This window comes from Staurois parvus, unplaced genomic scaffold (assembly GCF_062004578.1).
Source record: "Staurois parvus isolate SC_StPar_1 unplaced genomic scaffold, SC_StPar_1.0 ptg000306l, whole genome shotgun sequence".
Taxonomy (NCBI): Eukaryota; Metazoa; Chordata; class Amphibia; order Anura; family Ranidae; genus Staurois; species Staurois parvus.
In genome coordinates this window covers 7238386-7265228 of record NW_028318102.1, presented here as the reverse complement: position 1 = coordinate 7265228, position 26843 = coordinate 7238386, and the positions used below count along the sequence as shown (strand labels likewise).

Here is a 26843-nt window from a genome sequence, read left to right as displayed (position 1 = left end):
TGGCAGCAGCTATAGGAGGCCCATAATCTGCCAGCACCCTATGTCAAAAAATTCAACACACCAGCAGTGTGAGGAGACCTGAAAGTGGCACATGGCATGAGAGACTCTGGACCTGGCAGCAGCATGAGGAAGCGGTATATAGGGGCCTATGGCAGATTAGGGGCCTGGCAGCAGCTATGGGAGGCCCATAATCTGCCAGCACCCTATGTCAAAAAATTCTACACACCAGCAGTGTGTGAGGAGACCTGAAAGTGGCACATGGCAGAGTGTGGCGATGGAGACAGCAGCAATGGGAGGCCGTACAGGGACCCATGACAGACTCTGGACCTGGCAGCAGCATGAGAAGGCGGTATATAGGGGCCTATGGCAGATTAGGGGCCTGGCAGCAGCTATGGGAGGCCCGTAATCTGCCAGCACCCTATGTCAAAAAATTCTACACACCAGCAGTGTGTGAGGAGACCTGAAAGTGGCACATGGCAGAGTGTGGCGATGGAGACAGCAGCAATGGGAGGCCGTACAGGGACCCATGACAGACTCTGGACCTGGCAGCAGCATGAGGAGGCGGTATATAGGGGCCCATGGCAGATTAGGGGCCTGGCAGCAGCAATGGGAGGCCCGTAATCTGCCAGCACCCTATGTCAAAAAAATTCTACACACCAGCAGTGTGAGGAGACCTGAAAGTGGCACATGGCAGAGTGTGGCGATGGAGACAGCAGCAATGGGAGGCCGTACAGGGACCCATGACAGACTCTGGACCTGGCAGCAGCATGAGGAGGCGGTATATAGGGGCCCATGGCAGATTAGGGGCCTGGCAGCAGCAATGGGAGGCCCGTAATCTGCCAGCACCCTATGTCAAAAAAATTCTACACACCAGCAGTGTGAGGAGACCTGAAAGTGGCACATGGCAGAGTGTGGCGATGGAGACAGCAGCAATGGGAGGCCGTACAGGGACCCATGACAGACTCTGGACCTGGCAGCAGCATGAGGAGGCGGTATATAGGGGCCTATGGCAGATTAGGGGCCTGGCAGCAGCTATGGGAGGCCCTTAATCTGCCAGCACCCTATGTCAAAAAAATCTACACACCAGCAGTGTGTGAGGAGACCTGAAAGTGGCACATGGCAGAGTGTGGCGATGGAGACAGCAGCAATGGGAGGCCGTACAGGGACCCATGAGAGACTCTGGACCTGGCAGCAGCATGAGGAGGCGGTATATAGGGGCCTATGGCAGATTAGGGGCCTGGCAGCAGCTATGGGAGGCCCATAATCTGCCAGCACCCTATGTCAAAAAATTCTACACACCAGCAGTGTGTGAGGAGACCTGAAAGTGGCACATGGCAGAGTGTGGCGATGGAGACAGCAGCAATGGGAGGCCGTACAGGGACCCATGAGAGACTCTGGACCTGGCAGCAGCATGAGGAAGCGGTATATAGGGGCCTATGGCAGATTAGGGGCCTGGCAGCAGCTATAGGAGGCCCATAATCTGCCAGCACCCTATGTCAAAAAATTCAACACACCAGCAGTGTTAGGAGACCTGAAAGTGGCACATGGCATGAGAGACTCTGGACCTGGCAGCAGCATGAGGAAGCGGTATATAGGGGCCTATGGCAGATTAGGGGCCTGGCAGCAGCTATAGGAGGCCCATAATCTGCCAGCACCCTATGTCAAAAAATTCAACACATCAGCAGTGTGAGGAGACCTGAAAGTGGCACATGGCATGAGAGACTCTGGACCTGGCAGCAGCATGAGGAAGCGGTTTATAGGGGCCTATGGCAGATTAGGGGCCTGGCAGCAGCTATGGGAGGCCCCTAATCTGCCAGCACCCTATGTCAAAAAATTCTACACACCAGCAGTGTGTGAGGAGACCTGAAAGTGGCACATGGCAGCAGAGTGTGGCGATGGAGACAGCAGCAATGGGAGGCCGTACAGGGACCCATGACAGACTCTGGACCTGGCAGCAGCATGAGGAGGCGGTATATAGGGGCCCATGGCAGATTAGGGGCCTGGCAGCAGCAATGGGAGGCCCGTAATCTGCCAGCACCCTATGTCAAAAAAATTCTACACACCAGCAGTGTGAGGAGACCTGAAAGTGGCACATGGCAGAGTGTGGCGATGGAGACAGCAGCAATGGGAGGCCGTACAGGGACCCATGACAGACTCTGGACCTGGCAGCAGCATGAGGAGGCGGTATATAGGGGCCCATGGCAGATTAGGGGCCTGGCAGCAGCAATGGGAGGCCCGTAATCTGCCAGCACCCTATGTCAAAAAAATTCTACACACCAGCAGTGTGAGGAGACCTGAAAGTGGCACATGGCAGAGTGTGGCGATGGAGACAGCAGCAATGGGAGGCCGTACAGGGACCCATGACAGACTCTGGACCTGGCAGCAGCATGAGGAGGCGGTATATAGGGGCCCATGGCAGATTAGGGGCCTGGCAGCAGCAATGGGAGGCCCGTAATCTGCCAGCACCCTATGTCAAAAAAATTCTACACACCAGCAGTGTGAGGAGACCTGAAAGTGGCACATGGCAGAGTGTGGCGATGGAGACAGCAGCAATGGGAGGCCGTACAGGGACCCATGACAGACTCTGGACCTGGCAGCAGCATGAGGAGGCGGTATATAGGGGCCCATGGCAGATTAGGGGCCTGGCAGCAGCAATGGGAGGCCCGTAATCTGCCAGCACCCTATGTCAAAAAAATTCTACACACCAGCAGTGTGAGGAGACCTGAAAGTGGCACATGGCAGAGTGTGGCGATGGAGACAGCAGCAATGGGAGGCCGTACAGGGACCCATGACAGACTCTGGACCTGGCAGCAGCATGAGGAGGCGGTAAATAGGGGCCTATGGCAGATTAGGGGCCTGGCAGCAGCTATGGGAGGCCCTTAATCTGCCAGCACCCTATGTCAAAAAATTCTACACACCAGCAGTGTGTGAGGAGACCTGAAAGTGGCACATGGCAGAGTGTGGCGATGGAGACAGCAGCAATGGGAGGCCGTACAGGGACCCATGACAGACTCTGGACCTGGCAGCAGCATGAGGAGGCGGTATATAGGGGCCTATGGCAGATTAGGGGCCTGGCAGCAGCTATGGGAGGCCCATAATCTGCCAGCACCCTATGTCAAAAAATTCTACACACCAGCAGTGTGTGAGGAGACCTGAAAGTGGCACATGGCAGAGTGTGGCGATGGAGACAGCAGCAATGGGAGGCCGTACAGGGACCCATGACAGACTCTGGACCTGGCAGCAGCATGAGGAGGCGGTATATAGGGGCCCATGGCAGATTAGGGGCCTGGCAGCAGCAATGGGAGGCCCGTAATCTGCCAGCACCCTATGTCAAAAAATTCTACACACCAGCAGTGTGAGGAGACCTGAAAGTGGCACATGGCAGAGTGTGGCGATGGAGACAGCAGCAATGGGAGGCCGTACAGGGACCCATGACAGACTCTGGACCTGGCAGCAGCATGAGGAGGCGGTATATAGGGGCCTATGGCAGATTAGGGGCCTGGCAGCAGCTATGGGAGGCCCTTAATCTGCCAGCACCCTATGTCAAAAAATTCTACACACCAGCAGTGTGTGAGGAGACCTGAAAGTGGCACATGGCAGAGTGTGGCGATGGAGACAGCAGCAATGGGAGGCCGTACAGGGACCCATGACAGACTCTGGACCTGGCAGCAGCATGAGGAGGCGGTATATAGGGGCCCATGGCAGATTAGGGGCCTGGCAGCAGCAATGGGAGGCCCTTAATCTGCCAGCACCCTATGTCAAAAAAATTCTACACACCAGCAGTGTGAGGAGACCTGAAAGTGGCACATGGCAGAGTGTGGCGATGGAGACAGCAGCAATGGGAGGCCGTACAGGGACCCATGACAGACTCTGGACCTGGCAGCAGCATGAGGAGGCGGTATATAGGGGCCTATGGCAGATTAGGGGCCTGGCAGCAGCTATGGGAGGCCCTTAATCTGCCAGCACCCTATGTCAAAAAATTCTACACACCAGCAGTGTGTGAGGAGACCTGAAAGTGGCACATGGCAGAGTGTGGCGATGGAGACAGCAGCAATGGGAGGCCGTACAGGGACCCATGAGAGACTCTGGACCTGGCAGCAGCATGAGGAGGCGGTATATAGGGGCCTATGGCAGATTAGGGGCCTGGCAGCAGCTATGGGAGGCCCATAATCTGCCAGCACCCTATGTCAAAAAATTCTACACACCAGCAGTGTGTGAGGAGACCTGAAAGTGGCACATGGCAGAGTGTGGCGATGGAGACAGCAGCAATGGGAGGCCGTACAGGGACCCATGAGAGACTCTGGACCTGGCAGCAGCATGAGGAAGCTGTATATAGGGGCCTATGGCAGATTAGGGGCCTGGCAGCAGCTATAGGAGGCCCATAATCTGCCAGCACCCTATGTCAAAAAATTCAACACACCAGCAGTGTGAGGAGACCTGAAAGTGGCACATGGCATGAGAGACTCTGGACCTGGCAGCAGCATGAGGAAGCGGTATATAGGGGCCTATGGCAGATTAGGGGCCTGGCAGCAGCTATAGGAGGCCCATAATCTGCCAGCACCCTATGTCAAAAAATTCAACACACCAGCAGTGTGAGGAGACCTGAAAGTGGCACATGGCATGAGAGACTCTGGACCTGGCAGCAGCATGAGGAAGCGGTATATAGGGGCCTATGGCAGATTAGGGGCCTGGCAGCAGCTATGGGAGGCCCATAATCTGCCAGCACCCTATGTCAAAAAATTCTACACACCAGCAGTGTGTGAGGAGCCCTGAAAGTGGCACATGGCAGAGTGTGGCGATGGAGACAGCAGCAATGGGAGGCCGTACAGGGACCCATGAGAGACTCTGGACCTGGCAGCAGCATGAGGAAGCGGTATATAGGGGCCTATGGCAGATTAGGGGCCTGGCAGCAGCTATAGGAGGCCCATAATCTGCCAGCACCCTATGTCAAAAAATTCAACACACCAGCAGTGTGAGGAGACCTGAAAGTGGCACATGGCATGAGAGACTCTGGACCTGGCAGCAGCATGAGGAAGCGGTATATAGGGGCCTATGGCAGATTAGGGGCCTGGCAGCAGCTATAGGAGGCCCATAATCTGCCAGCACCCTATGTCAAAAAATTCAACACACCAGCAGTGTGAGGAGACCTGAAAGTGGCACATGGCATGAGAGACTCTGGACCTGGCAGCAGCATGAGGAAGCGGTATATAGGGGCCTATGGCAGATTAGGGGCCTGGCAGCAGCAATGGGAGGCCCGTAATCTGCCAGCACCCTATGTCAAAAAATTCTACACACCAGCAGTGTGAGGAGACCTGAAAGTGGCACATGGCAGAGTGTGGCGATGGAGACAGCAGCAATGGGAGGCCGTACAGGGACCCATGACAGACTCTGGACCTGGCAGCAGCATGAGGAGGCGGTATATAGGGGCCTATGGCAGATTAGGGGCCTGGCAGCAGCTATGGGAGGCCCGTAATCTGCCAGCACCCTATGTCAAAAAACTGAACACACCAGCAGTGTGTGAGGAGACCTGAAAGTGGCACATGGCAGAGTGTGGCGATGGAGACAGCAGCAATGGGAGGTCTCCCATTGTCCCAACATGGCCCAAATAGTCCCAACATGGGCCCCCTGGCCACGCTTGACTTTCTGGCCACATAGTCGACATACGGCTACGTTTACTTCCTCGGGCGGCTTGACGAAAAATTGCCACACCGCCGAGTAGGAAACTTTGCCCCCGATACTCCTCACTGGCTGACTGCTGCTTCCTCCGTGCACACAGGCACCACTACTGGCCGTGGTGGTAGGCTGCAGTGGAGCTGGTGCTCTACTCCGTGGCCGTTTGGCTCCACTGACACTGCTTCCACTGACACTGCTGCGACCCTCCTGCTGTCTCCTGGGCAACCCACCGACTGTTTCGCTCACTGCCAAGCTGCCACCCTCTTCTCCTGATGATGCGGAAGAAATTGCCTGATGACGACGAGGCTGCCAAGTGCGATCAACCTCCTCATCATCAAGTAGGGTCTCCGCCTCACTACTAGCCCCCTCGGCTGCGTCTGGGTCAGGAGACAGACCTGTCTCTAGACCGGCTACCGGGCCACTCTCCTCGCCACTACTTCTTCGCCTAGCTGCTGAAAAGGCGGATGTCTCCCCCCGTTCCTGACCGCCCTCTGTTAGCTCTTCCTCACTGTACAGTGGGGCTGAGCCCACAGCATGCGATACTTCGCTTGGTGAGGGAACACCAAAGGACAGGGGCAGGTAGAGGACACGTGATTTCAGTGGGCTAGGTCCCGGGCCATGCCAACTAACGGTTGTGTCTGACGTACCCACCGACCGTTGGCTGTAGGTGTCAGAGGTGACCTGGGAAGAGGAAGACGACCGAGCCAACCAATCGACGACGGCAGGGTTGTCGGTGGAGACACGACCGCTGGATGACACCGGGAGCACTGGCCTCTGGCTGCGAATAGTGCTGCCTCGACCCCTTCCTCTGCTGCCACGTCTGCTCGCTCCTAAAACATTGCCTCCTCTGCCACTCCTCTGCATGTTGTCTGACATACTCTTTAATTAAACGATTATGTGTCCCTGAGTAACAATTCTGTGTCCCTGAGTAACAATTCTGTGTCTGTGCGAGTAACAATTCTGTGGCCCTAAGTAACAGTTCTGTGGCCCTCAGTAACAATTCTGTGTCCCTGATTAACGTTTCTGTGGCCCCAAGTAACAGTTCTGTGGCCCTCAGTAACAATTCTGTGTCTGTGCGAGTAACAATTCTGTGGCCCTAAGTAAAGTTTCTGTGGCCCTAAGTAACAATTCTCTGGCACTCAGTAACAATTCTGTCTGTCCCTGAGTAACAATTCTCTGTCACTCAGTAACAATTCTGTCTGTCCCTGAGTAAAAATTCTGTGGCCCTAAGTAAAGTTTCTGGGGCCCTGAGTAACAATTATCTGGCACTCAGTAACAATTCTGTCTGTCCCTGAGTAACAATTCTCTGGCACTCAGTAACAATTCTGTCTGTCCCTGAGTAAAAATTCTCTGGCCCTAAGTAAAGTTTCTGTGGCCCTGAGTAACAATTCTCTGGCACTCCGTAACAATTCTGTCTGTCCCTGAGTAACAATTCTCTGGCACTCAGTAACAATTCTGTCTGTCCCTGAGTAAAAATTCTGTGGCCCTAATTAAAGTTTCTGTGGCCCTAAGTAACAATTCTCTGGCACTCAGTAACAATTCTGTCTGTCCCTGAGTAACAATTCTCTGGCACTCGGTAACAATTCTGTCTGTCCCTGAGTAACAATTCTCTGGCACTCAGTAACAATTCTGTCTGTCCCTGAGTAAAAATTCTGTGGCCCTAATTAAAGTTTCTGTGGCCCTAAGTAACAATTCTCTGGCACTCAGTAACAATTCTGTCTGTCCCTGAGTAACAATTCTCTGGCATTCCGTAACAATTCTGTCTGTCCCTGAGTAAAAATTCTGTGGCCCTAAGTAAAGTTTCTGTGGCCCTGAGTAACAATTCTCTGGCACTCCGTAACAATTCTGTCTGTCCCTGAGTATGAATTCCGTGGCCCTAACTAGCGTTTCTTTGTCCCTAAGTAAAGTTTCTGTGGCCCTCAGTAACAGTTCTGTGTCTGTGCGAGTAACAATTCTGTGTCTGTGCGAGTAACAATTCTGTGGCCCTAAGTAAAGTTTCTGTGGCCCTAAGTAACAATTCTCTGGCACTCCGTAACAATTCTGTCTGTCCCTGAGTAACAATTCTCTGGCACTCAGTAACAATTCTGTCTGTCCCTGAGTAAAAATTCTGTGGCCCTAAGTAAAGTTTCTGTGGCCCTGAGTAACAATTCTCTGGCACTCCGTAACAATTCTGTCTGTCCCTGAGTAACAATTCTCTGGCACTCAGTAACAATTCTGTCTGTCCCTGAGTAAAAATTCTGTGGCCCTAAGTAAAGTTTCTGTGGCCCAGAGTAACAATTCTCTGGCACTCCGTAACAATTCTGTCTGTCCCTGAGTATGAATTCTGTGGCCCTAACTAGCGTTTCTTTGTCCCTAAGTAACAGTTCTGTGGCCCTGAGTAACAATTCTGTGTCTGTGCGAGTAACAATTCTGTGGCCCTAAGTAACAGTTCTGTGGCCCTCAGTAACAGTTCTGTGTCTGTGCGAGTAACAATTCTGTGTCTGTGCGAGTAACAATTCTGTGGCCCTAAGTAACAGTTCTGTGGCCTTCAGTAACTATTCTGTGTCTGTGCGAGTAACAATTCTGTGTCTGTGCGAGTAACAATTCTGTGGCCCTAAGTAAAGTTTCTGTGGCCCTAAGTAACAATTCTCTGGCACTCAGTAACAATTCTGTCTGTCCCTGAGTAACAATTCTCTGGCACTCAGTAACAATTCTGTCTGTCCCTGAGTAAAAATTCTGTGGCCCTAAGTAAAGTTTCTGGGGCCCTGAGTAACAATTCTCTGGCACTCAGTAACAATTCTGTCTGTCCCTGAGTAACAATTCTCTGGCACTGAGTAACAATTCTGTCTGTCCCTGAGTAAAAATTCTGTGGCCCTAAGTAAAGTTTCTGTGGCCCTAAGTAACAATTCTCTGGCACTCAGTAACAATTCTGTCTGTCCCTGAGTAACAATTCTCTGGCACTCAGTAACAATTCTGTCTGTCCCTGAGTAAAAATTCTGTGGCCCTAATTAAAGTTTCTGTGGCCCTAAGTAACAATTCTCTGGCACTCAGTAACAATTCTGTCTGTCCCTGAGTAACAATTCTCTGACACTCCGTAACAATTCTGTCTGTCCCTGAGTAACAATTCTCTGGCACTCAGTAACAATTCTGTCTGTCCCTGAGTAAAAATTCTGTGGCCCTAAGTAAAGTTTCTGTGGCCCTGAGTAACAATTCTCTGGCACTCCGTAACAATTCTGTCTGTCCCTGAGTATGAATTCCGTGGCCCTAACTAGCGTTTCTTTGTCCCTAAGTAAAGTTTCTGTGGCCCTCAGTAACAGTTCTGTGTCTGTGCGAGTAACAATTCTGTGTCTGTGCGAGTAACAATTCTGTGGCCCTAAGTAAAGTTTCTGTGGCCCTAAGTAACAATTCTCTGGCACTCCGTAACAATTCTGTCTGTCCCTGAGTAACAATTCTCTGGCACTCAGTAACAATTCTGTCTGTCCCTGAGTAAAAATTCTGTGGCCCTAAGTAAAGTTTCTGTGGCCCTGAGTAACAATTCTCTGGCACTCCGTAACAATTCTGTCTGTCCCTGAGTAACAATTCTCTGGCACTCAGTAACAATTCTGTCTGTCCCTGAGTAAAAATTCTGTGGCCCTAAGTAAAGTTTCTGTGGCCCAGAGTAACAATTCTCTGGCACTCCGTAACAATTCTGTCTGTCCCTGAGTATGAATTCTGTGGTCCTAACTAGCGTTTCTTTGTCCCTAAGTAACAGTTCTGTGGCCCTGAGTAACAATTCTGTGTCTGTGCGAGTAACAATTCTGTGGCCCTAAGTAACAGTTCTGTGGCCCTCAGTAACAGTTCTGTGTCTGTGCGAGTAACAATTCTGTGTCTGTGCGAGTAACAATTCTGTGGCCCTAAGTAACAGTTCTGTGGCCTTCAGTAACAATTCTGTGTCTGTGCGAGTAACAATTCTGTGTCTGTGCGAGTAACAATTCTGTGGCCCTAAGTAAAGTTTCTGTGGCCCTAAGTAACAATTCTCTGGCACTCAGTAACAATTCTGTCTGTCCCTGAGTAACAATTCTCTGGCACTGAGTAACAATTCTGTCTGTCCCTGAGTAAAAATTCTGTGGCCCTAATTAAAGTTTCTGTGGCCCTAAGTAACAATTCTCTGGCACTCAGTAACAATTCTGTCTGTCCCTGAGTAACAATTCTCTGGCACTCAGTAACAATTCTGTCTGTCCCTGAGTAACAATTCTGTGGCCCTAATAACGTTTCTGTGGCCCTAAGTAACAATTCTCTGGCACTGAGTAACAATTCTGTCTGTCCCTGATTATGAATTCTGTGGCCCTAACTAGCTTTTCTTTGTCCCTAAATAACGATTCTGTGGCCCTCATTAACAAGTCTGTGTCCCTGAGTAATGGTTCTCTGTCCCTAAGTAACTTTTCTCTGTCCCCAATTATCGTTTCTGTGGCCCTAACTCTGTCCCTGTCCCTAGTACAGAGCGGTCTGCCTCTGTTCAATAACTGCAGGCAAATGAAGAATTCCAAAATGGCCGCTATTTATAGCTCGACCATTACACAGTGCTGGCTGGCTGGCTGCTGATAGGCTGATGCGATCACATGTAGTTGAGGAATGCATTATGGGTCAGCGCGCCTTGTGTGCGCGCCTTCCCAGACATCCCCGCTCCGTCGCCGCACATGTCAGCCGCCATTTTCTGAAAAATTTCGATTCGCGCGTCCGAATTAGGCTATTTTTCGGATTCGGCACGAATCGAAATTTTTCCGATATTCGACTCGAATTCCACTTCGGATACTTCGATTCGCTCATCTCTAGCTAGGACCCCCCACAATATATCAAAAAAACTATAAATATGAAAAAGAAATAATTGGCAATAGATAAAGTCCAAAAAAATGTGCAGACAATATGTGCAAAAAAACACAGTGCAAAATTGCAGATGGTTGTGCTTCAGTTTTCCACTCCAACTTTTTTAGGTGCCTGTGCGACACTCAATATCCATAAATGGGTAAAATGCCTCCTCACCTCCTTACCATGACCCCTAAGGGCCTCAACGCTTTATACAGCAGTCAACTCCACACCATGTTGCATCACATAAACCAGGCTCCAATGGCTCCAGTTAACCTGTACTGATGATCTCCTTACAACACTGGCTCTCCCTTCAAGTTGTGGTCACCACAGTACAACTCACAGGTATATAACATTATACCAGGACCATAGAAGAATAAGCAAAAGAAGCCTCCATAGTGTAATTCTTTTTAATAGGTATATATCAAATAGAAATCGGCAAATGGACACTCAGAGTTTTGCAGATACAGATAGGCAGTTTTCCCATATGCTATGGGTGTACTGTAGGGCCAACCCTAATCCAAGACCAGAGTATCATCATCCTAGAGAAATAACATCTATCCAAGAATAATTAATAAACCACAATATGATAGGAGTCTAAATACCAATGAATGTTATCAACCCAGGTACGAAGGAAGGAGTCCCCTTCCCCTATACAACAGATATGAACCTCTGAATTATGAATATCAGACTAGGGATTTTTTAGAGAGGGATCAAGTAGAAAAGAGCCCGGGGACAGGAAGATGGAGAAGTCCCATAACAGAAGGGGATGCCGAGCAGGCTACAAAAAACAAAAGGAAAAGAGATCAGTAGGGGAGGTTATATTTAATTTAAGTGGTACTACCCTTACAAAACAAGAACTTTTAGTTCTTGACAAAGGATTAAAATATGCTCCCCCCAAACCTGTGGATAAATTTAACACCTATGTGGATATACAAAAATATATTAGGAAGATCAATTTAAAAAAACATTTAATGGGATTACCAGGGGCTAGGAATTGTGTTTCCAGTGCTCCTAGCAATGTTTTTACCCATACCACACTCAAAATAAATCGCTTTTTAACCCTCATATTAATATAAATAATCAGGTGGAAGTTTTAAAAAAAATGGTGAATCTTGATTTAGAGAAATTGAATATCCCTAAAAAGATGCCAAATATTGGATTACATACAGGAATTAAAAGATTATCTAAAAGGAATGATATTGTCATCAGGCCGGTTGACAAAGGTGGTGGAATTGTTGTATTATCTAAGGAGTATTATCTTAATGAATTGCAAATACAACTTGAAGATGCTGAAACTTATCAGAAACTTAGGAAAGACCCTACTAGAAATTATAAAAAGGAATTGGAACAATTAGTTAAAAAGGGAGGAGAAAAGAAAATATTGAATAAGAAGGAATCTAAGTATCTGGTACCAGAGATCTGTAGAATACCAGTAATATATACGATCCCCAAAATTCACAAAGATCCTATAAATCCACAGGGCAGGCCGATTGTTAATGGAAATATTGGCCCGTTTAGGACAATGCATAGATTTATATTTACAGCCCCTAGTGAAAAATACAAAATCTTATTTAAGAGATAGTAAACATTTGATCCAATTACTAGAGGAGATGGAGGACTGTCAAAATATGATCCTATCAAGTGAAGATGTGTCGGCATTATATACCATTATTAAGCATGAGGATGCCATAGAGTCAGCCAGCTGGGGCCTTAGAGAGTTGATTAGTCTCACATGGACCCATAGGAAATTTATTAAAGAATGTTTAGACTTCTGTCTAACTCACAATTATTTTTAGCATAATAATACATTCTTTAGACTTATAAAAGGAGTGGCTATGGGAGCCAGATTTGCTCCAAGCGTTGCCAACCTTTTTTTGGCTTATTGGGAAAAAGAGATAATATACCAGGACCCTCCAGAAGAGTTAATTATGTATAAAAGATATATAGATGATGTTTTTATATTATGGAAGGGAGAAGAAACCAAGTTAAAGGATTTTTTTAATGAATTGAATGGTAACAATAAAAATATTAAGCTCTCATGGGAATACAGTACTAAACAAATCCATTTTTAAGATTTAGAGATTTCAGTTGAAGGAAGGAATATAAGCACGAAGACATTTCCTTAAGGATGTAGATATAAATGGATATATCCTGATGGATAGTTGCCACTACCCACCGTGGCCATATAATATTCCGAAAGGACAATTATTAGATTAAGAAGGAATTGTTCCTCCAAAGAAGATTTTGCAATACAGGTTAAAACCATGGAAGAAAGGTTTATTTGCAAAGGTTACCCAGAATGATTTTTAAAAAATAAAATACAAGAAGTAGAAAATCTGGAGAGAGCGGAACTTCTCAAAGATAGGATTAAGGATGAAGAACCAATGGATCAATTGGCCATCATCCTTGATTTCAATCTACATTATAGGAAAATCCAAAATATTTTCAAAAAACACTGGCCGATCCTGAAAACGGATCCTATCTTAAAGAGTATATTACCAGAACAACCCAAATTTGTTTAAAGAAAAGCTCCAACTCTTAGGAATAAATTCGTAATAAATGTTCTTGATCCACCACATAAAAATAAGATGGTTACCTTCCTTGATCAAAAGGGTTTTTTTCCCTGCAAAAAGTGTTATATATACAAAGCTACGAGGGGACAGAACTCCAAGAGGTATTCGTTTAATTCCGTAAGCAATGATAGAAAATTTAAAATTAAGGAGTTCATATCCTGTAAAACTGAAGTGGTAGTGTATGCCTAACAATGTGGATGTGGTCTGCAATATATAGGACACACTAAAAGACCATTATGGATGGGTAGATGTTCAAAATATTAAAAAAGGATATCCTAAGCATAGCGTGTCTAAGCATTTCGCGATTCATCACAATAAAGACCCGTCTGGTTTCTTATTTTGGGGAATTGAGCGTTATAACAAACACTGGAGAAGTAGTCACAAAATTTGATCACTCAGTCAGGCAGAATCAAAATGGATCAGAAAAAATGAGGAAGGGTTGTAACAGCGCAAACACTGCAAAGTCCTGGGAAATGGTAGTATGGGTGATGGTGGTATTAGTGGCTACTGTATGAAGAGCGTAGGATTCCGTGTGGCACTGAGGGCAAGGCTTCCAAATAAGCTGTAGCAACTTCTGTAGATGAGAAAAAGGAGAGAAGCGCCTCTAAGTGCAATAAGTCTTTTAATTCAAGTCTAAATGTAGAAACACTCACATGTGTGAAGTAATCATAAGCATAAAAACCGTGGTTAACAATAGTTGACGGTGGGGTGGTAACCCGGGTGAAGAGCCGTCATCTCTCTGCGATGTGGGGAGGTCAGCTCTCGGCTGGAACAGCGTGGTGGCTGGAGGGGGAACAGTGGTGAGGCCAGCCTTCATGCACGTCCTCCCTCAAAGCCGGATGGAACGCACGCTGGAACGTAGCGGCGGCGTGGCCGTGATGACGTCAGATCCCAGGGTGCACTGCGACGCGTTTCGGAGCATGCACTGGCCGTGGAAGGCGGAAGTGCACTCCTTTTTCAAGCAGGGGGAAGTGGATGAACAGGGGTGAATATATAGGGAACGTGAGTCTAATTGATCAATTAACCAATTAACCAGTGATTGACCATTGCTGTCAGGTGAATAGTGTAAAGTCATGGATGTTAACTGGGGGGTAAAAGGAAACCAAATGGAAAAAAGAGAGGATGTAATAAATAAGAAAACGGAAGACGAAAGAAAAAAAAAAAAAAAAAAAAAAAATTATGTTCTGGGAGATTAGTGGGGTAAAATGTTCACCTTGCAGCACTGGCACATCAATTATGTAACAGTAGTGAGCAGATATTTAGTGGTAATACAGCATGATTGCAAGATGATACAGCATGATTGCAAGATGATAAACATATTGGTAATAATACATGCAGATGACATTATAAAAAGTAAATTGCATTGTAAAAAATTGTAAAAAATAGAATAAAATATAAATAATGAACAAAAGGTTATAAATAATAAACTAAAAATTGGATAAAAAAAAAAAAAAAAAATTCGATAAAAAATTTGATTAAAAAATTCGATTAAAAAATTCGATTAAAAAAAAAAAAAAAAAAAAAATTATAAAGAAAGGGGGGGGGGGGAAGTATCATTGTGAGTGTTGAGTGGCTGTGAATGGGAGATTGTAGTGTTTATAGTATAGTGTTAATGTCTAATTCCTCGTTGAGTCCGCCTGGGGACAATGTATCTAATGTAAATATCCAATAAGTTTCTTGTGAACAGAGTTTTTTGAAACGATCAGACTCAGAGAGATTGTTGTGTATGGATTCTAAGACCCATACTTGTAGGCCATCAGTGGATTTTTGGTGATATTCAAGGAAGTGGCGGGGGACGCTATGTTTGTCTTTACCATCTTCAATAAGACGTCTGTGCTCGCCAAACCTGGCGCGGAGGGGTCTGATGGTTCGTCCCACATATAGGAGGCCGCAAGGGCAGGATATACAATAGATCACATGATCAGTGGAGCAGTTGTAAAATTCTTTGAATGAATAGGTTTTTCCTTTTGTGGTGAAGTTTTTTTGTCCGTGTTTAACGAATTGGCAAGTTTTGCATAGCGCTTTGTTGCATCTATACATGCCGACAATGGGTATGAGGCAGATTGTGTTGAGTGTGTTGGTGGGTGGGTTGTATTTGCTGGGGGCAATCTTGTTTTTAAGGTTGATGGCTTTGCGGTAGGTGTATTTTGGTTTTTTATCTAAGATGTCTATTAAATGTGGATCCTGTAGTAGTATCGGCCAATGTCTATTGATGATAGACTCCATTTTGTGAAAGTTGTTGTGGAATTTGGTTATAAATCTGACCTGGTTGGGAGGCTCTGTGTTATTGTGTGTTTGGGGTCTACCCTTGTGGTAGAAGGAGTGGGCCTCATCTACTAGCTTGTGTGGGTAACCTTTGTCTAGGAATTTCTTTATTAGAATGTCACTCTGGAGATTGTAATCTGAATCTGTGGTGCAGTTTTGTCTGAGACGACAGAATTGTCCTTTAGGTATATTTTGGATCCATTTGGGGTGGTGGCAGCTGTTGAAGTGGAGGTATGAGTTGCCAGATACGGGTTTGAAGTGGTTTTTTGTTAATATTTGGAGATTGTCATGGTATAATTCGAGATCTAGGAATACAAGAGTATGTTTGTGGTGAGTGGAGGTGAAGGACAGTCCAAAAGGATTTGAATTGCAATGGGTTACGAACTGGTCTACGTGTGATATTGGTCCATCCCAGATGACGATAATGTCATCTATGTAACGGCCGTAAAAGATGATGTGGGCGGCAAAGGGATTGTTGTGCCATATGTGTTTGTCCTCCCAGAAACTCATAGTCAAGTTGGCATATGAGGGTGCAAAGTTGGCTCCCATGGCTGTACCTTGAGTTTGTAAGTAGAAATCGTGGTTGAATGTGAAGTAATTGTGTTTGAGGCAAAATGAGGTGGCGTCTACTATAAAGGAAGATTGTTTGGGGTTGAGTGATGGATCCAAGGATAGATAATGCTGGATGGCGGTGATGCCTACATCATGGGGTATCGAGGTGTATAGGGAGCAGACATCTAACGAGACCCAACAATAGTCGGGTTCCCAGGAGTATGTTTGGAGTAATTCTAGCAAGTGTCCGCTGTCCCGGATATATGAGTGTTGAGCCTGTGCAAGGGGTTGTAGGAAGTGGTCGATATATTGGGAGAAACCGCTGGTAATGCTCCCTGTGGCCGCTACGATTGGTCTTCCTGGTGGATTATTTGGATTTTTGTGTACTTTGGGGAGAAAGTAAAAATACGGGGTGTTGTAGAAGTCTTTAGATAGAAAAGAGGCTTCCTGCTTGGTGATGACACCATCAAGTAAGGCTGTGTTCGTTAGTAGTAGTGCGTCCTGTTTGAATTCGGGTAGTGGGTCTTTAGTTAATTTGGTATACGTGGATGTGTCTGAGAGGAGTCTGAGGGCTTCGTCTATGTAGTCAGTGGTATTAAGAAGTACAATGCCGCCGCCTTTATCGGCGGGCTTGATAATAATGTCCTTATTGTTTGATAAAGTGGTAATGGATTTTTTTACAGTGTTTGGTAGATTAGAGGCGGAATGGTGCTGGTTGGGATTGCACAATTTGATGAATTCCGAGTAGACTACTCTATAAAAACTTTCCAGGTAGGGGCCCTTAGAATGTGTGGGATTGAATACTGATTTGGGTCTGAGCGTAGTGTGTGCCACAGGTGGGGGGTATAAAAGTTGTGAAGTGAGTGTAAAATCTAAAGGTGGGCCATCATCAGGGTGAGACTCAGCAAATAATTGTTCTAATATGTCTAAGGCGTCTGAGTCAGATGGGGTTGAGGGGTTGATATTGTCTGTGTCAGGTGAAATGGCTGTAGGCTGAGTTTTTTTGGATTGAATGTGAAAGAATCTTTTTAAGGTGAGATTGCGTATAAATTTATTCAGGTCTTTGAATAGTGTGAATAAGTTGGGTGGGGAAGTTGGGGCAAAGTTTAGACCGTGATTGAGCAGAGAGATTTCAGTTTGTGATAGTTGATGGTTGGATAAGTTGAAGATTTTTACAGTTTGCGGTGTTTGTGATCTCCCATTCACAGCCACTCAACACTCACAATGATACTTCCCCCCCCCCCTTTCTTTATAATTTTTTTTTTTTTTTTTAATCGAATTTTTTAATCGAATTTTTTAATCAAATTTTTTATCGAATTTTTTTTTTTTTTTTTTTTTTTTATCCAATTTTTAGTTTATTATTTATAACCTTTTGTTCATTATTTATATTTTATTCTATTTTTTACAATTTTTTACAATGCAATTTACTTTTTATAATGTCATCTGCATGTATTATTACCAATATGTTTATCATCTTGCAATCATGCTGTATCATCTTGCAATCATGCTGTATTACCACTAAATATCTGCTCACTACTGTTACATAATTGATGTGCCAGTGCTGCAAGGTGAACATTTTACCCCACTAATCTCCCAGAACATAATTTTTTTTTTTTTTTTTTCTTTCGTCTTCCGTTTTCTTATTTATTACATCCTCTCTTTTTTCCATTTGGTTTCCTTTTACCCCCCAGTTAACATCCATGACTTTACACTATTCACCTGACAGCAATGGTCAATCACTGGTTAATTGGTTAATTGATCAATTAGACTCACGTTCCCTATATATTCACCCCTGTTCATCCACTTCCCCCTGCTTGAAAAAGGAGTGCACTTCCGCCTTCCACGGCCAGTGCATGCTCCGAAACGCGTCGCAGTGCACCCTGGGATCTGACGTCATCACGGCCACGCCGCCGCTACGTTCCAGCGTGCGTTCCATCCGGCTTTGAGGGAGGACGTGCATGAAGGCTGGCCTCACCACTGTTCCCCCTCCAGCCACCACGCTGTTCCAGCCGAGAGCTGACCTCCCCACATCGCAGAGAGATGACGGCTCTTCACCCGGGTTACCACCCCACCGTTAACTATTGTTAACCACGGTTTTTATGCTTATGATTACTTCACACATGTGAGTGTTTCTACATTTAGACTTGAATTAAAAGACTTATTGCACTTAGAGGCGCTTCTCTCCTTTTTCTCAGAATCAAAATGGATATTCAATATGCAAACATTGACCCCAAGAGGACTCAATGTCGAATTTAATTTAAATTGTTTAATCAGTGATTTTTAGCTATATATATTTTTCACCTGATTGCTATTGGCTGCTATATATGTTTATATATTTTTCATAAATTATCTAATATATTTTTTATATTTTTAATTATTTATGATATTATTTATCTGTAAAAATTCTATATGTGAACATGTGGTATGGGTGTCTCTGTGGGAGACTTATTTTAAGTTCATTTTAGTTTTAATCAGATAATTATATTTGATATTAATCTATATATGTGTTATACATATATATATATATATATATATATATATATATATATATAAATATTTTTTCCTATGTTATAATGTATTTATTTGGGTTTATTGGTAGCCCCTCAGGGTTAAGAATTTATTAATAAATAATTTTTAATTTAATATTTTTAATTTTGTTAATACATTCATGTGGTATTTTTTATATGATTAATAAATAAATAAATAAATAATCTATATTTATATATGGATTTTACCTATGTAGCTTTATGGATATTTTGATCTGCAACCTGATTTATTATATATGTATTTATTTATTTTTATCCCCATTAGTTACTTGCAGGATTTGAGGGGGATTAGTATTAATATTTTGGATTAGGTTGCAGAAGGAGTAAGATAGTTATGGGTTAATACATTCTTAAGGATGGGTGTTTCACAAGAATATGGCCGAGTAGTGTCCTCCCCATTGGGCTGATTGACAGCTGACCGCCCTATAAATAGATGAACAGGTCACCAATGGCACTATCCTGAGGAAGTCACGTGACGATCATGACGTAACGTGCAGAACACGGTGACACACTTCCGGTAGACGCCATCTTACTACACCCAGTGCCCTACAGTACACCCATAGCATATGGGAAAACTGCCTATGCCTATCTGTATTTGATATATACCTATTAAAAAGAGTTACACTGTGGAGGTTTCTTTTGCTTATTCTTCTATGGTCCTGGTATAATGTTATATACCTGTGAGTTGTACTGCGGTGACCACAACTTGAAGGGAGAGCCAGTGTTGTAAGGAGATCATCAGTACAGGTTAAGTGGAGCCATTGGAGCCTGGTTTATGTAATGCCGCATGGTGTGGAGTTGTCTGCTGTATAAAGCGTTGAGGCCCTTAGGGGTCATGGTAAGGAGGTGAGGAGGCATTTTAGCCATTTACGGATATTGATCCACCTGAGTGTCGCACAAGCACTTAAAAAAGTTGGAGTGGAAAACTGAAGCACAACCATCTGCAATTTTGCAATGGTTTTTTTTGCACATATTGTCTGCACATTTTTTTTGCACTTTATCTATTGTCAATTATTTATTTTTCATATTTATAGTTTTTTTTTTATATATTGTGGGGGGTCCTAGCACTAGTCACTTTCAGTAAGTGCATTGATTGGTACACAATTTATTTATCCCTGATTTGGGATTGGTGGTTTTTGCACTTTTATATAGGTCCATATTTGGACCAATTTTTTGCACAATATCACTTGATGTGTTTTATTTATATGTAATTATCAGTATTTTATTGGGAGGTAATAGCACTAGTCACCTTCAGTGATTTTTTTGTGTGATATACACTGCATCGCTTTATTTATCCCTGTTAGGGATTGTGTGTGTGTTGATTTGCACTTTATATAGGTCCATAATTGGGACCTATTCTTTGTACATTACCACTTGATGTGTCACTTATTTTGAAAGATTTATCACTGATTCACGCATTTATTTGTAGTTTCATATATATATATATTGTGTTAAAAAAAATAGCAGTCAGACATCACTAACCTGATCAATCACTGTTTTTGGTAGAAATGATATTTCTACATGGCAAATAATTTACTAGCAGGTGTAGTAGAGTAATAGAAATCCAACAGACCCAACAGTCATGACATGCATGCTGCTGATTCTGTGTAATTGAATAACTAATTGAAAGGGGCATGTTCAAAATAATAGCAGTGTGGAGTTCTATTAGTGAGGTCATTCATTCTTTGAAAAACAGGTGGCAATTATTGCCCTTATTTAAGGAAGGAAGGCAGCAAATGTTGTACATGCTGGTTACAGTGCATTTCTCTCTGAAATTCTGAGGAAAATGGGTCGTTCCAGACATTGTTCAGAAGAACAGCGTACCTTGATTAAAAGGTTGATTGGAGAGGGGAAAACATATAATGAAGTACAGAAAGTGATAGGCTGCTCAGCTAAAATGATCGCAAATGCTTTAAAATGGCAACCAAAACCTGAAAGACGTGGAAGAAAGTGAAAAACTACCATTCGAATGGATAGAAGAATAGCCAAAATGGCAAGGACTCAGCCAACAATCAGCTCCAGGAAGATACGCAAGCATCTTGATATGGGGATGTTTCTCATACTACGGTTTTGGGCCTATTTATCGCATAGCAGGGATCATGGATCAGTTTAAATACATCAGAATACTTGAAGAGGTCATGCTGCCTTATGCTGAAGAGGAAATGCACTTGAAATGGGTGTTCCAACAAGACAACGACCCCAAACACACCAGTAAACGTGCAACATCTTGGTTCCAGACCAACAAGATTGACGTTATGGAGTGGCCAGCCCAATACCCGGATCTTAATCCAATAGAAAACTTGTGGGGTGACATCAAAAAATGCAGTTTCTGAGGCAAAACCAAGAAATAGAGAAGAACTGTGGAATGTAGTCCAAACATCCTGGGCTGGAATACCTGTTCACAGGTGCCAGAAGTTGGTTGACTTCATGCAACACAAATGTACAGCAGTTCTCAGAAACAGTGGTTATACAACTAAATATTAATTAAGTGATTCAAAGGAAAGCAAAATCTTCAAACATTTTTCAGTTTATATAGTGAATGTTTGAATTTGTAAAGAAGAATACAAACACAGCTATTTTTTTGAACAGTTTAATATTCACTTTTCTTCAATTTATTTAGAGGAACAACACAAATTTGATATATTCTTCATGTTTTGATTTGGAATAGAATGTGTAGTGTTCCCAATGCATTTGTGTGTATGGAAATAAAAGCTAATAGAAGGATTTTGAGCTTTATTCATTTTTTTTCAGCACACTGCTATTATTTTGAACACAACTGTATATTTATTTATTTATTATTTATTTATTTATGGTTATTTATGTATAGCTCTTCACCACCATTATTCATTAGTGAATACTGTGCCTCAAAAAGATTATTAGATTCAGAGATATAGACAGCTAAAGTTATAAATCTTGACTTTTCCCGCACAAGTTGAGCTTAGCCCTGGCCCTCCTGTCTCTAGAGTCCCCCCTCAGAGACAACAAAGCTGTCCATAACATAAAAGGCCTATCAGAAGACTTGAGAAATTAAAGGGTACAGGGCCAAGCTTCACTTTTACAGGCAATGCTGAGATCTTCACATAACGCACAGTAATCTCTGCAGTTGCCTTTTTATTCAAATGCTCATTTTGAATTGCCAGGTTAGTGACATTTTCACTTTTACAGAAAACTTTAAATATATTGTGAGAAATCCCTTCAGTTGGTAGAGCTTTAAAGATTCAGCCACTAGCTTACTTATTCCTTTTAAGGGCTTTTCTTGTCCAATTTGAAAAAAAGAAAGATTCAACACAGTTTCAGACATCAAAATCAAAGAGTTTACCTAGCAGGGGTTTTCAACATTTCTCTCTTGCAAAGAGAGCCTCCTGGCATACATATTGCAGCATTCCTGCTCTAGCCTTTCCCTTTAAGCCCGTTGTATGTCTTCTACAGGCAGTCTTCATACACAACTCTGTGCATATACCCTTGCTGCTCTGGCTCCCACCTAGCTCTCCTAGGAGAAGCCCTTCTGATTGCCCGGCAAAGACCTTTTCTGGCTGCCAGGGTGGAGCGCAATGCCACCATCAGGCCTCTACAAAAAAAAGCCCAGCACACACCTGCCCAATTCATGTGTTGGTGGTTTGGAAAACCAGGACCCAGATCGGAAATTTCATCCCTCCCTGATTACTATGAAATAGCCATGCTCCAGGTCACAAAACAAAAGTGACAGAGAGCGCACAACCGCCCTAGTGTAACTCCATTTATTAAGGTTAAAATCATAAAACCAATTACACTCACATGTTACAGTCATGAATAAGGCACTTTTGAAAAATGATCCCCCTCGGGTTCTCTCAAACTGGTGGCGTAACTTATATAGTGAGCTGGTGTAATGACAGCTCCCCTGCATCCTACGGTGGCTTGTCAGAGAGTACCACCGCTAATGCGCATGCGTCTGGACCAGCTGGTGCGCACCCAGTTTGTACATCTCACTGCTTGAAGGAGAAAGTTGGAGGGAACATTAAGGTCCTATCTTGGCCACCTTTGGAATTGCCCCTTTAAGAATCCTTAGTAGGATCATATTGGCACCATATACAGTGGGGCAAAAGAGTATTTAGTCAGCCACCAATTGTGCAAGTTCTCCCACTTAAAAAGATGAGAGAGGCCTGTAATTGGCATCATAGGTAGACCTCAACTATGAGAGACAAAATGAGAAAAAAAAATCCAGACAATCACATTGGCTGATTTGGAAAGAATTTATTTGCAAATTATGGTGGAAAATAAGTATTTGGTCAATATCAAAAGTTCATCGCAATACTTTGTTATATATCCTTTGTTGGCAATGACAGAGGTCAAACGTTTCCTGTAAGTCTTCACAAGGTTGGCACACACTGTTGCTGGTATGTTGGCCCATTCCTCCATGCAGATCTCCTCTAGAGCAGTGATGTTTTGGGGCTGTCGCTGGGCAATACGGACTTTCAACTCCCTCCAAAAATCTCAATAAGTGTATATTGATTGCTTTGTGTGAAAGTTATAGCGTCTACAAACTATGGTATAGATACTGTAATTTATGCCATTTTTTTCTATACAGCGCTGCACTAGTTTAACTGACAATTGCGCGGTCATGCAATGCTGTACATAAATGAAATTTACGTCCTTTTTTTCACACAAATAGAGCTTTCTTTTGGTGGTATTTGATCACCTGTGCACTTTTTATTTTTTGCACTATAAACAAAAAAACATGAAAATTTTGATAAAAACCGTATATTTTACTTTTGGCTATAAAAAATATATAGTAAACTCAGAGTTAGTCATAAATTTGACCAAAATGTATTCTGCTACATGTCTTTGGTAAAAAAAATCCCAATAAGTGTATATTGATTGCTTTGTGTGAAAGTTATAGTGTCTACAAACTATGGTATAGATACTGCAATTTATGCCATTTTTTGCTATACAGCTCTGCATTAGTTTAATTGACAATTGTGCAGTCATGCAATGCTGTACATAAATGAAATTTATGTCCTTTTTTTCCCACAAATAGAGCTTTCTTTTGGTGGTATTTTATTTTACTTTTATTTTTTGCGCTATAAACAAAAAAACCACAACATTTTGAAAAAAAACCCGATATTTTCTACTTTTGGCTATAAAAAATATATAGTAAACTCAGAGTTAGTCATAAATTTGACCAAAATGTATTCTGCTACATGTCTTTGGTAAAAAAATCCCAATACGTGTATATTGATTGCTTTGCGCGAAAGTTATAGTGTCTACAAACTATGGTATAGATACTGTAATTTATGCCATTTTTTGCTATACAGCGCTGCAGTAGTTTAATTGACAATTGTGCGGTCATGCAATGTTGTACATAAATGAAATGTATGTCCTTTTTTCACACAAATAGATTTTGGCCACTAAATTTATAAGTACCTATTGTGGCTGTCAGGGACTGCTTGAACCGCTACAAAAAATTTACCGACAAGTGCTAACAGAGATCAGGCCTGATTCTGTGAACACTGCGGTTTTGTGTGTAATGTATCAAGTGACAGTTATCTACTCACACTGCACTTGCTGGGGGAGAAGGGGGAGGAGGCGTAGGGGCTAAACGTAGGTGCTGGCAGGTGTCGGGGCTGATCTCGCTAACGCTGCATTTTTGGGAATACTATAGTAATGTGAACACTGGTATAGGGCTGATCTGATCAAAGATATTGATCCAATCAGACACTATTCTAGTAATGGAGGTTTAGCGCGCAAGTGAGCGTGTTCCTGGCAATCAAGGGGTCAAATGTGATTACTTGTGTACTAGCGGCAATCTGACACTATCTGGGAGGGGCGCTAACTAACGCTAACACTATCGGAAGTCGCCAATGACACTAATACAGTGATCAGTAAAAATCTGTTCACTGTAATCAATGACACTGGTGACAGGGCAGTAAAGGGGTTAACTGGGCGGGGAGTGATAAAGGGGTTAAATGGGATTACTGGTGTACTAGCGGGCAAACTGGTCCTATCTGGGAGGGGCGCTAACACTATTGGAAGTCGCCAGCGACACTAATACAGTGATCAGTAAATATCTGTTAACTGTAATCAATGACTCTGGTGACAGGGCAGTGAAGTGGTTAACTGGGGGGGAGGGTTAAATGTGTCCTGTCAGTGTAGTGCTTTTTACTCACGTTTTCTGTGTCTTCTTCTTCTGTCTGGAACGGAATGTGCCCAGGCAGAGAAGAATTACATCATATCCTGTCCTGTGTAATTGTCAACACAGGACAGGATAGGACAGGGACCGATCATCCAATTTCAGCCGGACATCACTGGCTGAAACCGAATGATTGATCTCTCGGGGATCGAATAGTGACACCCGCAGGTCGGCGCCCCCGCCCGCGAAAACCTCAGGAGTGCGGATCATGTTTTAAAACATGGTTTTGCGCAGCCGTGCCGCCCTGCCACCGTTTTAATACAGTGGCTGGTCAGCAACAGGTTAGTCTTGCTTTACTATTTATGTAAACATACTTTGATTTACAATTTACCATTTTATAATGGGTCACACTAATGATTGAAGCAATTGTGCATTTTAAGAAACCCCAGTGGACTGCAGAGTATGTGAATGGTCCCTCAGGATTTTCTTAAGAGAGAGAGAATGACAGAATCTGTTTACGTTAAGACTCTCTTTCTCTATCTGAAACTGCATGGGTTCATTAGAACAGGGCAAGGAGGAAAGGGAATGGATGAATTCATCCTCTTACTTATTCTTACTCTATGTATATAAAGATTTCAGCTTAAACTACTGAGCTCTGTAAATTAGTTTTTTTTTTCCAACAGAGCCGCTAGGAATAGACAGGAATACATGAAAAGGATCCTGGAGTTCACCCTGCCAGGTGTAAATAAAACTACAGAATATTAATATACAATATTTTGTGATTTTCTGACAGAAAAAAGAAGAAGAACCAATTAGGGTGTTTGTTTCATGAACCAAGATAATTCTAGCATTATCATGGTTTTTCTTTTCTCTGCACATCACAGTGTTGACTCACCAGTTAAGAGAATTTGAACTCTGTGATTGAGAGCTGCGATAAACAGTGGTGAAACATCCATAGGCAGAGAAAAGAAAGCAGGGGATGCTTTTGAATCTGCACAGTCCACAGTCCCTTTTGTGGGTGATCCACATTTCTCAGAAAAGAGGTTCGTCTCTTGCCAGCATGCAATGTATCACTGTCCTGAACTCACTCCCCGTACTCCCGGGGTCTATGGGAAGCTATTCAAGCAGAAAACCTTCTCTATGCACACAATAGTAGACGGTTTTAACTTACTTATCTGTACTTTATTGGCACGTTGCAGATTAATGATAAAACTATAACAAGAAAGATAACATACAATCAATATACAATAAACATCACAGATAAAATAACACCCAATATAGCTAAGATCCTCTTCTGTACAATCCTAGCTACCTATAGAAGGGAAAAATGGACATCAATTACCTCCGATGCCATCAGATGGAAAGAGATAGAGTTTGGTGCTTCTCTCATGTAGAGAATCATGGATTCCTATGAGGTGTTTTACTTCCTGTATTGTGGGAGGAGCGAGGACCGTTACATCACACCCTGGCTTAGCTAAATAACACAGCTCTGAAATCTAGCCAGTAGGTGGCACAAGAGAACAGACAACCAATCTGTAAATAAACATGACCACAAACAGATGCAAAACAACATATAATTATCACACAGGTCAATCTTGACCCTGAAGTCCTCAGAAGGGAATGCACTCTGGGGACAGGACACTCCCCATCTGGCGTTATCCAAAGCCACTGACTTCGTTGTTGGGCACCAGTAATATCAGGTCTGATATTGGTCTGAGGACCAGTCTAACTTCACCTAGTTTGGAAGTCTTAACTTCGACCTTCCTAACATATCCATCTTTGCTTAGGAACGTCTGGGTGATAAGTCCCAAGGGCCAGTCATTCCTGCGTGTTTGACAGTCTTTCACAAATACCACATCGCCTTCTTTCAAGTCAGGTTTGGCAACTTACCACTTTTTTCTGGGTTGTAGGATTTGAAGGTACTGTTTGTCCCACCAGTCCCAGAAGGTGTTAGCTAGGCATTGCACCCTTCTCCATTGGCGTTTGAAGAGATCTTTTGTAGTAAACTCTCCATGTGGGGCACTGACTTTAGAGGTTGGCTTTTTGCTGTTAATACAGTCAATTTCCTTAACAAAGGTCTCTTGCTGCACAGTAATGATCAGATGTTTTGCTTGCTCTAGATTGGCCACTGTGTAAGCACTTTTTCAGTGGTGCCAGGCTTTGCAGTCAGTTTCTTTTTCAAAGGAATGAGCTACGTGTATGTGATAAGCAAGCGATGGCTCTAATAAGTGATCTCATGTAGAAAACCTGCTAAACCGATGAGATCTGAGCTGCTGGAGTGAAGTCACTGTGACTAATGTAGAC

The 26843-nt window shown here is 43.7% G+C and overlaps 1 long non-coding RNA gene across 1 annotated transcript in view; it reads right to left on the bottom strand.

Annotated features, from left to right (window-relative positions):
* The window catches only part of LOC149457703 (uncharacterized), a 40475-nt gene extending 14519 nt beyond the window's left edge, over positions 1-25956 (bottom strand). Inside the window, exons 1-2 of the long non-coding RNA XR_016313590.1 lie at positions 25882-25956; positions 25711-25751 (exon numbers count right to left, since the gene is read on the bottom strand). This is a non-coding gene — a long non-coding RNA (uncharacterized LOC149457703). The remainder of the gene's footprint in view (positions 1-25710; positions 25752-25881) is intronic.
* Between the last annotated feature and the right edge of the window lie 887 nt (positions 25957-26843).